Here is a 12,389-nt window from a genome sequence, read left to right as displayed (position 1 = left end):
TTGAGGAATGGGCAAAATTCCCATTCAAGGTGAGTAAAGCTCAGAAACTTAGCCAAAGTGACTTGCAGCTGTAATCGCTGCAAAAGGAGGCTCTACAAAGTACTACCTTTAGGAATGTCAATAGTTATGCACACTGAAGTTTTCAGTTATTTTGTCCTATTTGTAGTTTGCTTCAGAAAAAATAAAACCAAAATGTTCACAATTGTAGGCATGTTCTTTACATGAACTCATACAAACCCTCAAAAACACCAGGTTGTGAGTTAGCGAAACAAAAAATTCCAGAGGGGTGAATACTTCAGCAAGCCACTGTACATAGAATTTAAAGGGCGGTTCCATTATTGGTCATCATTTACTAACGGGTTGGGGTCAGACAAATGAATGCTAAAAATGAACAGAAGAAGAAAAACAGCCATTTTTGCACATGTGAAAATACAATGTGTGAATAGGGCCTTAACCTACTTTCAACTTTTGTTCTTTTCTCTCAGTTTGCTCCCTAAGGGTACATGGATTCCACGTCTTATTGACACCAGCGTATTCGCATTGTTATTAAAGAAAGCGATGCCTCAGGAAACAGGCAAGGTCATTTATTTTAGCAGTTTCATGGCTTTCAAAGCCTGAAGTGAATTAAAGAAGGTAAAAGACGGAACATGTGCTCGGCAAGTTGTCTCAACATTGCTGTGGATACATTCATTATTTTTAAGTTATTGAGTGCTTTCAGGTGGGTTCCAGGCAGAATCCGTTTGAAAAAGACGTGGTGATCACATACCCAAAGGGTAAGCGCACACATCTTTTTCAGGCAGAGGGGACCTGCTACTTGTCCAGTGATAACACTAGATCATTGGGGGTTTCAGTGGCCAGAAGCACAGGGATACGGTTAGGTACCAGTAGGTCCTTGTTTAGTAAGGGGCTACCCAGATGGTGCAGCCCCTTCAAAGTGATCCTTGACCCCAACATACTGTATATCTGGCAAGACCTGATTGAGCTGGCGACATGAACCCGCAGCGTATAGGAGAACACGGTTTTCTATTCAGTTCTCCCTCTAAATGCCGCGTAGGCTGGATGATTGCTCTCATATATGAAAAGGCATCACAGGTGATTACCAGCCTCAAAAAAAGAACAATTTGTTTCCGTATTTCTAGTAAAGTACATGGCGTTCTGAAAGCTTCATGAACGGTTCATTCCTAGGAAAAGCTTTCCTTCCTAAATCTCAGGATTAGCAAACAAGAGGTTGCACAATAGTTTTATATAGAAAAATAATGAACAGGGAAAACATCGTCCTAGGGATAAATTTTCAAGTTATTGAGCTGCGAGGACACAATCACTTTGGGTAGTTCCGATGTATCGGTATTTTAAGTGGGTTCAGCACGGCTATAAATATACAGCAGCCAGATGCGTCACTGTAGTGATAGAACTTATATAATCCTAACATTTTAATGCATTTATATATCGAACACCACATATTTTGCATAGCTTTTTTCCCTCTACATCTTACCGGAGCTGCTTTGGGGAAAAGGGGTCAGTAACGCACAAATTCTGGTATTGCCCAATAATCTCAACTTTCTGGCTGAAGGTGAGAGATCTGATCTCCTGGATCTTGGGTACTGTGGTCCTGTTAGATCCTCAGGTCTATTTGCTCATTGTGCCCTCACGCTCTATGGGAAAATGTCCTGTCAGGCTGCGCTTCTATATATTAACAGCAACCAAATGCCTTATAGCCCCTCACTGGAAGAAAAAAAAAAAAGCAAAAAAAAAACAAAAAACTGTGCCTACCATTAAAGAACGTAAAGCGAAGATCAAGGAAACCAGGCGGATGGAGAATCTTACCGCATGTCTTAATAACCAGCTTGAGACTTTTGACCGAATTTGGGCACCATGGGAGGAGTGTCACCACGCTGACCTAGGATGAAGTTGTACTATTTTTGTTCTTTCCTCTTTCTTCCCTTCCCCTCTCTATACCATTATTGTTAGATTATTGATATTTGATTGAATAACTTAGGAACCACTTTATTCATTGCGTGCTGGACTCTTCCTTTTGGTTTTGACAAGATTCCATTATGGCAACAGAAAAATTGTCAATAAGGTTTTAGAAGTTGCTATTATGTGCCAACTAAACACATGATCGTTTTGTGTTAAAGGAAGAAAAAAAATGTAAAAATAGTTAAAAAAAATAAAAAATAACTTCTATAATCCTGCTCACAAAATCACTTTTAAGACCAGATTGTGCAGTTTTGTTGCAGATGCAGCTTTTAATTGGAGTCGTTTTAGTAACATTTCCCATAAGTGTTAAATACCATAAAACCGAATAGATTCAACATGGCGCTTTAATGCTTGTATTTATGATCAAGTAGGAATCATCAATTCATCTGCAGTTTCAAGATATTTACTTGCGGTTAATAAAAGATGTGCATTCAGGGGTTTTCCTGAAACTTCATGGCCACACCTGAGGGTTTAGTAAAACATATCAGTGCATGTAACAATCATCAGCATTGAGTTCAAGGCAGCAGGCAGACTTGTACTGCGGCTATAAAGTGAGGGGCCCAGATTGGATGAACCCCATCTGAGATCAGCATGATAGAGGCAGAGCCCCCGATTCTAGCAGTGTGTCACTTACTCGGCTAATTGCTGCAGTTTTGATAAAATCACTTTATCTGCTGCAGGTCTACTAGTTCTGTAACTGCTGAGCACTAGAAGGAGAGACGAGACATGTGCTGCCCCCGGCCAGCTCTCCACGCCCTGCTACAGGTGACTGACAGGTCTCTCCTGATGTGAGCATATCAGAGACCTCTCAATCAACTGGAGTTGTGCAGGGAGAAGCTGTCTGATGGCGCAGGACTAGTCTACCCATAGTTGTCAGCTGGCTTTTCAAACTAGGTTTTCTCTGAAATGCTGGAGCATCTCAGGAAAGAACAAAAATCACATGCTTGGCTGCACGATTGAATCTGCCCGTGGTTTGAGCGGATGGATCTATAGATAGATAGATGGATGGATGGATCTATAGATAGATGGATGGATGGATCTATAGATAGATGGATGGATGGATCTATAGATAGATGGATGGATGGATCTATAGATAGATGGATGGATGGATCTATAGATAGATGGATGGATGGATCTATAGATAGATGGATGGATGGATCTATAGATAGATGGATGGATGGATCTATAGATAGATGGATGGATGGATCTATAGATAGATGGATGGATGGATCTATAGATAGATGGATGGATGGATCGATAGATAGATGGATCGATAGATGGATGGATGGATGGATCTATAGATAGATGGATGGATGGATGGATCTATAGATAGATGGATGGATGGATGGATCTATAGATAGATGGATGGATGGATCTATAGATAGATGGATGGATGGATCTATAGATAGATGGATGGATGGATCTATAGATAGATGGATGGATGGATCTATAGATAGATGGATGGATCTATAGATAGATAGATGGATGGATCTATAGATAGATAGATGGATGGATCTATAGATAGATGGATGGATCTATAGATAGATGGATGGATCTATAGATAGATGGATGGATCTATAGATAGATGGATGGATCTATAGATAGATGGATGGATCTATAGATAGATGGATGGATCTATAGATAGATGGATGGATGGATCTATAGATAGTACCAAGCCCGATGTTTAGTAATAAACATAATAAAATGGTACTTAAAATAATTAAATAAAGACACACACACAAAATCTGTGTTGGCCTGGGTCATACTTGCGAGAAACTCAATACCGGGCACTGCCGCTGGCACTCGGGACCGGAGCATTCAGTTACATAGAAATACATGGAGCCGCATACTCCGGTCCCAAGTGCCGGCGGCAGTGCCGGGTATTGAGGTGCAAGACTCGTGCGAGTTTCTCGCAAGTGTGACCCTGGCCTTAAATGAAATATCTGCTTAATTTAAAAGGAAAAAGAAAAAAAAAATTGCATGGGCTCCCGCGCAATTTTCACGTCCAGAGTAAGAAAGCCAGCGACTGGGGGCCGATTTTTGTAGCCTGGGAAAGGGGTTAATACCCATGGAGCTTCCCAGGCTATGAATCTCAGCCCGCAGCTGTATATTTAGCCTTTACTGGCTATTAAAATAGGGGGACGACCCCCCCCCCAAAAGAAAAAAAGACGTGGGGTCCCCCTATAAAATTATAGCCAGAAAGGCCATGCAGATAGCTGCAGGCTGATATTCATAGCCTAGAGAGGGGCCGTGGATATTGCCCCCCCCCCCCCCCCTGGCTACAAATACCAGCTCCCAGACACCCCAGAAATGGCGCATCTGTTAGATGCGCCAATTACGGCACTTAGCCCCTCTCTTCCCACTGCCCTGTAGCGCTGGCATATGGGGTAATAAGGGGTTAATGTCACCTTTGTATTGTAAGGCGACATCAAGCCCGGTTAGTAATGGAGAGGCGTCAATAAGACACCTATCCATTACTAATCCTATAGTAGTGAAAGAGTTATAAAAAAAAACACACAGCCAGAAAAAAAAGTATTTTAATATTCTTAATTTCATCATACTTACAACCACGACTAATTCCCCCGAAGCCATCGACCACCTGCAAAAAATAAACCAACCGTATACTACCTGTCCTAAATAGTCCAATTAATAAGTGTCCCACAATGATCTCTCCTATAGAACAGTGACATCGGGTGATGTCACTGCTCTATAGGGCCTCCAGTGACACACTGACAGGAGATAATGGCTCCTGCAGTGCATCGCTGAAGAGGTTACTTGAGTTCATTGTCTCGCTTTACGGCAATGATGTGTGGGAATTTTCTCACACTGCGTTGCTGGAGAGAAAATGAACTTAGTGACCTCTCTCCCGGCAGCGGCGGAGGGATATACATTGCGGAGGATTACCCCCGCTGTCAGTTCATCGCGGGGCCCCTGTAGAGCGCTGACATCGCCCGATGTCACTGTTCTACACGGGAGATAGTCGTGGGACCCTCGTTATTAAGTGGACTATGGTTTATTATGTTATCTTTATTACAGTAGAATCGAGAGCTTTGGGGACTAGGTGATTGGTAAGTATGTACTGTATGTTATATGTTGTATGTTCTATGTTTTTTGTTTGTTTTTTTAAACTACTGAACACAGCCATTGTCTGATGGGATCTGATGGGACTACGTTCCCCATCATCGGCAGTGCTGTCACTGTGAGCATTCATTGCCGGATGGGAGCAGTAATCCCATCAGACAATGGATGCCTACATAGACACGCACACACAGACACAGACCCCCGCACACACTACACATGCACATAGCTCCGCCCACACACTCCCTCCTCCCGATCTGCAGTTTCATCCGCAGCTAAACCGCAGATCTTTTTTTACATCTGTGGGTTTGCTGCAAATGTGCCTGACTCAATAGAAGTCAATGGGTTCAGAAGCGCTGCAGATCTGCCAAAAGAATTGAATCCGCACGTTTTTTTCCGCAGCATATGCACAACAAATGTCAGTTTCACATAGATTAACATTGGCTGTGCACTACACTGTGGATTTGATGCGAATCCGTTCAGCCAAAAATGCCGCAGAAAAGCATCAAAATCCGCAACGTGTGCACATAGCCTAAGCTTTCAAAAAGTGGATGGAGCTTAGAGGGAAAATGAATAGTTGAGCACAGCCCAAAAAAATAATTCAGAATTTACAGCACAAAAAAAAAAACAACAAAAAAAAAAAAAGACCCATGTCTCAGCTTTGTGCTGGAGTAAGATGCACTCTCTTCATCAACAGTGGAATACAAAGCTATAAACTTTGGATCATATTAATAAAGTTTGGATAACCCCCCATCCTTCACCTAAAGCAGATCTGTCTCTTTAGTATGTGAGAGCAGAATTATACAGTGACAACCTTGGACTACTAGCAATGAAGACAGCACAAAAAAGGGAAAGGTAAAAAAAATACAGCACATGCATCAAAATGAGTACGGTACAGAGGGGAAGTAAGTATTTGATGTCATGATATGTACTTTTACCCTGTCCTGTATTTGAATAATATGCCATTTCATGTATGTAACTGTTCTCTGGTTTCTATTAGCAGTAATTTATGTATGTTCTTGTGTTGGGAGTTAAGGTACCGTCACACTAAACGATATCGCTAGCGATCCGTGACGTTGCAGCGTCCTCGCTAGCGATATCGTTTAGTTTGACACGCAGCAGCGATCAGGATCCTGCTGTGATGTCGCTGGTCGCTGAATAAAGTCCAGAACTTTATTTGGTCGTCCGATCGCCGTGTATCGTTGTGTTTGACACCAAAAGCAACGATACCAGCGATGTTTTACAATGGTAACCAGGGTAAACATCGGGTTACTAAGCGCAGGGCCGCGCTTAGTAACCCGATGTTTACCCTGGTTACCAGCGTAAAAGTAAAAAAAACAAACAGTACATACTCACCTGCGCGTCCCCCAGCGTCTGCTTCCTGCTCTGACTGAGATCCGGCCCTAAAGTGAAAGTGAAAGCACAGCGGTGACGTCACCGCTGTGCTGTTAGGGCCGGAGCTCAGTCAGTGTCAGGAAGCAGACGCTGGGAGACGCGCAGGTGAGCATGTACTGTTTGTTTTTTTTACTTTTACGCTGGTAACCAGGGTAAACATCGGGTTACTAAGCGCGGCCCTGCGCTTAGCAACCCGATGTTTACCCTGGTTACCCGGGGACCTCGGCATCGTTGGTCGCTGGAGAGCGGTCTGTGTGACAGCTCTCCAGCGATCAAACAGCGACGCTGCAGCGATCGGCATCGTTGTCGCTATCGCTGCAGCGTCGCTTAATGTGACGGTACCTTTACCTGTAACAATGTCTCCTTCCCCCAATACTTGCAGCCCTAAGCTATAATGTAATTAAGCTTTGTCAACTAGTGAAGGAATAGCTATTCTTCCTCACAGCAGGTGGCTAGTCAAATGTACATACTACGGAGCCGAACAGTCTAGAATCTTCTGATGGACCCAACCATTGAATAGAAGGTGTGACCCCTACCCCCCTTCATGGGCGGATCCCAGGAGCTCAGACAATCCATTCTTATTTTGAGATCAGATGTGAGTTGACCTTTGAAGGAGAAGGAGTGGGGATTCTTAGCTGAGGCAAGACCCCATGTCCATCTGTGACTGCGGAAGCGAACGGGGCGAGACTTGAGCTGAGGACATATCTTGTCGTTCGTGGGATTGTTTTGTGATCGCTTGGACTCGTGTGGACTATTGTTTTGTTAGCTGGCACAAGGATTATCGGGAGGTGCCCCCGAACCTGTTCCGTTGGACTAATTGTGGACTCTGTAGATCTACCTGCATGTGTTGTTCCAGCGATCTTGATAATAAATCTGTGGAATCATCCCTTGGCCTGTTGTCCCTTCTTGCTCTGCCGTACACCCCGTCACATTTGATCCCTTGCTGATTTTATAGGTTTGCCCACTGACAAAGACATGAACAGTCTATAATTTTAAGGGTAGGTTAATTTTAACATTAAGAAATAGAATGTCAAAAATAAAATCCAGAAAAATCACATTGTATAAATTATATAAATTTGCAAGTTGCAGTGAGAAATAAGTATTTGACCCGCTGGCAACAAAGACTCAATATTTGGTGGCAAAACCCTTGTTGGCAAGCACAGCAGTCAGACTTTTTGCAGTTGATGATGAGGTTTGCGCACATGTCAGGAGGAATTTTGGTCCACTCCTCTTTGCAGATCATTTCTAAGGCTGGTTTCACACTTGCGTTGCTGTGTGCTGAGGATGGCAGTGCACTTCTTCCGTGAAGCTCCGCCTACATCCTGCATACCTATCTTTAACATAGAATAAACAGGGACATGCGTTGTATGCGGATGTGTCCGCATGTGGCGATTTGAGGTGTGGGGCCACCACACGGAAACCTCAAACCGCCGTATGCGGACACATTCGCATACAAAGCATGTCCGTGCGTACCCAATGTTAAAGATAGGTACACAAGACGCAGGCGGCAGTAGGCGGAGCTTCACAGAGGAAGCAAGGAGGAAATACGCTGCCATCCGCAGCGCACAGCAACGCAAGTGTGAAGCCATCCTAAATCATTAAGATTTTGAGGCTGTCGCTTGGCAACTTTGGAGCTCCCTCCAAAAGTTTTCTACGGGATTAAGGTCTGGAGACTGGCTAGACTACTCCATGACCTTAATGTGCTTCTTTTTGAGCCACTCCTTTGCCTTGGCTGTATGTTTTGGGTTATTGTCTTGTTAGAAGATCCAGTCACGACCCATTTTTAATGTCCTGGTGGAGGGAAGGAGGTTGTCACTCAGGATTTTACGGCACATGGCCCATCCATTCTCCCATTGATACTGTGAAGTAGTCCTGTGCCCTTAGCAGAGAAACACTCCCAACACATAATGTTTCCACCTCTATGCTTGACAGTTGGGACGGTGTTCTTTGGAGGAAGAGAAATGCTGTGTATGACCCAAACACGGAAAGTTGAGTTAATGCCAAAGACCTCAATTTTTGTCTCATCTGACCACAGCACCTTCTCCCAATCACTCACAGAATCATCCAGGTGTACATTGGCAAACTTCAGATGGGTCTGCACATGTGCCTTCTTGAGTAAAGGGACCTTGCGGGCACTGCAGGATTTTAAGCCTTTACAGCGTAATGTGTTACCAATGGTTTTCTTGGTGACTGTGGTCCCAGCTGCCTTGAGATCATTAACAAGTTCCCCCGTGTAGTTTTAGGCTGATCTCTCACCTTCCTCATGATCAAGGATACCCCCACGAGGTGAGATTTTTCATGATGCCCCAGATCGGTGTTGATTGACAGTCATTTTGTATTTCTTCCATATTCTTACTATTGCACTAACAGTTGCTTCCTTCTAACCCAGCGTTTTACTTATGGTTTTGTAGCCCATTCCAGTTTTGTGCAGGTCTATGATCTTGTCCCTGAAATCCTTATAAAGCTCTTTGGTCTTGCCCATGTTGTAGAGGTTAGAGTCTGATACTGATTAATTGGGTCTATGGACAGGAGTCTTTTATAAAGGCGACTATGTAAGACAGTTTTGTTTAATGCAGGTAAAGAGTTGATTAGGAGCGTCAAGCTGGTCTGTAGGAGCCAGAACTCAATGGTTAGTAGGGGATCAAATACTTCTCTCTAATTTCGCACTGCTAAATTGCAAATAAATGTATATAATTTATACAATGTGATTTTCTGGATTTTATTTTTGATACTCTCTCTCTATGTTAAAATTAATTTACCCTTAAAATTATAGACTGTTCATGTCTTTGTTAGTGGGCAAACTTACAAAATCAAAAAGAGATCAAATACTTATTTCCCCCACTGTATATTTACGAGGAGGGCACTGACTATGTGTGCGTACACAATATCCACCCTGTAGTCCATGAGAGCCAACTACAAATCTTCTATAGTCTGTGAGCGCTCCTGTTAGCAAAACAAGGAGTACTAACCTGTGGCTGTAGTACGCCACCATTACAGACAGCTGCACATTAAGCTGACAGATCCGAGTAAGTAAAATACAAAATTCATGGAGGAGTTCTCCTTTGTGTATGAATAGGTAGGACAAGGCCTTTTACTTTATGGAGAAAAAGAAACAGTGACTATAGCAGGGAGCTTGTGGATCGGATGAAAAGAATGACTGCCGACATGCACAGATGTACACAAATGCACTGCCAGGTCAGACTCCCACGGTATAAGTGACGTGCAACAGCAATGTTACACATGGAACCATCACAGCCTCAGCACCAAAATATTAAAAGGATTAATTAGCTGTTTCCATATATATCTTACCTAGAGAAAAAGGAAAGCGCAGAGTTCTAGACTATATGGAGACGTCGCACAGCGTTCTGGAAAGTGCAGGGTTCATGTAACACATCTGCAGAGAGAAAAGATAACAATATTGACATCATAGAAATGATAAGCGGAATCTCTATCCTACACATCAGGAGACCTAGCAGCGAGCAGACGCCCCGTGTGCCGTGGAAGCCTGTACACATATGTACCCTGCCCAGAGCACACACAGATGCGGCTCCCACCCCTATCACACACACAGACATCTTCAGGGAGTACTATGCAAACGATGGAGAATTCACAACCATGGCCAAAACAGCAATGGGGGTTATTACGCACAGGACTGATTATGTAAGGGGAGGCGCACACTTGTCAAGGAAGGATCATAAACTGATCAAAAATCGGATGCTTCGGAACAGAGAGCCTGTAAATAGCATCCAGGGAGCCAGTATGAATAGAGCCCTAGATGCTCACATGTTCAAGAGCTTGTGGAGATTCCTTTGAAGGTCCATCAGACATTTCCTAAGGCACCAGTAAGGCATATAGGATTTAATGGATCCAGTGGAGTAGGGTCCATAAGTAGCAGCACTTTATGATAGTGTGAAAACAAGGCCTACTAGGGGTTTTCTGCAAAGTAAGAAAATCAGATACTAGACAATTGACCATGTAGATAGAGGACACCACCATTTCAGGTTGGGGCCTAGATTCAGTGACAAAATGCATAGCCTTTAATTATTCCAACTTGTTTTTAGACTTTTGTCAGTAGCGACAACACGGGGTATATCAGCAGTGCCGAAGGGGATTTTCCTCTTCATGGTTGACTCTCTACTTATCCTAGATACCATTTGGAAGGACACCATTTGACAGCACCAGCTTAAAGTAGACTCCTATACCTCATACAAACGGATACGGTGTTGCAGCCATCGTTCACATAACTTGCAAAAGTGAGCAGTCATTCAGCTAAATTATACTTCATACAATACATAGACAGCCGTTTTCTCTTTTTTCCCTCCTTTAAGAGGAGTTGTTGGGGGGTATTTTTCTCAAGCTATTCAGAACCAGAAATTAGTCATCTTCGCTGGATCCAGCAGTTGGTCTCCAGGATTCGGATGTATATCATTCTCATGCTAAAAGTATATCATCGATATACATTTTGCCATTAGAGAATAAGGGCAAATTTGTGGTCTGCTCCCCATCACCCAATAGAGAAGATCTAATACGGTGAACACTAAATCATGAATACGGTAACTAGGTGAGGCCAAAGTCAAACATGTACAACCACAAGAAAAGATTGACCCCTAAAAATTACCGCAACTTTCAAAAAAAAAAAATTCTAAAAGCATTAGGACTAATAACCAACGGCACATATAAAGTCAAACAAACTAGAATGCTTTGAGCGGTGTCAGGGATCACCCAAATACTTTCAGGAGGTAGATATGTAGACCTAACGGGTCCCAACCTCGCCCTAGTTCTCTCCCTTCACGACAGCGGAGGTTGGCACCCCAATTTATACTCCGTGAAGCCACCACTCAACGTCAGTGTATCTACTCACCCTATTGTACCTTAGCCCAAATTGTAGACACAAAACAGATAGAAAGTCGGAAAAAACAATGTATGTGCATCAATGTTCCCAACTAAGTCTCCTTGTAAAGACTGCCTGTCGCCAAAAGGAATCTTCAGGATGTAGACAAATGTCATATGTAGATGCAAATGACTGAGATACAACATATAAATCTATAATGTTCTCCTTGTGTCTGGTAGGAGATCTGAGCCTTTCAATATCTTGGGTTCCAGAGGGTCATAAACGTATACTGTCCCTCCTATTAGGGATCCTAAACATGGAATATGTAAATATTTGTTCCTATACTGTACACCACCATCAGGGGGGCGTTCTGGATATCAAAACGTGGCAAGGGCATGGAGATATAGGCATGATATCAGTATCCCCACTAAATGTAAGCTGTCAGGTATCACCCCTATACAGAAAAGCCATCAGGATGGTATCAGGAAAATATAGGCATTAATCATTAGTGATTCTCATTTCAGAATTCCACCATCCAATCAGGTATCAAGACATTTCCACCACCCAATCTGGTATCAGATATTTCCACCATCACATATGGTATCACAGAATTCCATCATCCAATATGGTATCAGAATAAGGAATAATCACTCGTTCATAATCCCAGGTGTGGTGTCAAAAATTCCCACCATCACATAAGGTATCAGAAATCAAAAAACCCCATCATAAATATGGTATCAGAAACAAAGACACTTATTTTAACAGTCCCTTATTCATAGACCCGACGCGTTTCCTCCTACGGCATCAGGGTTCATTAGGGGACAAAGTGGGAGATCTCAGTCTCTAACGTAATACCACTACATCTCCCATGACCGGCTGCACCTTACTCTGGAGGTAACAGCCAGCTGTCCACCAGCCTAGCTTCATTTCGAGAAGGGCTTGTCATGATGGAATAAATCATCTGGAGGATAACTCAATGACCTGTATTGTCTTTCCAGTAAAGTGGACCCAAGAAATGATAGTCACCTTACCATTTGTACTTACTATTTGTAACCCCTTTCTCATGTATAGCACCATGGAATTAATGGTGCTATATAAATAAATAATA

At 43.0% G+C, this 12,389-nt stretch overlaps 1 protein-coding gene across 2 annotated transcripts in view; it reads right to left on the bottom strand.

Annotated features, from left to right (window-relative positions):
• The window catches only part of SEC14L1 (SEC14 like lipid binding 1), a 61,925-nt gene that overhangs the window by 32,380 nt on the left and 17,156 nt on the right, over positions 1–12,389 (bottom strand). For both annotated transcript variants that reach the window (XM_077251850.1, XM_077251851.1), the window contains exon 2: positions 9,760–9,844. The gene's annotated coding sequence lies outside the window, so the exon portion shown is untranslated. The remainder of the gene's footprint in view (positions 1–9,759; positions 9,845–12,389) is intronic.

Source organism: Ranitomeya variabilis, chromosome 4, assembly GCF_051348905.1.
Source record: "Ranitomeya variabilis isolate aRanVar5 chromosome 4, aRanVar5.hap1, whole genome shotgun sequence".
Taxonomy (NCBI): domain Eukaryota; kingdom Metazoa; phylum Chordata; class Amphibia; order Anura; family Dendrobatidae; genus Ranitomeya; species Ranitomeya variabilis.
This window is presented reverse-complemented; position numbering and strand designations above follow the sequence as displayed.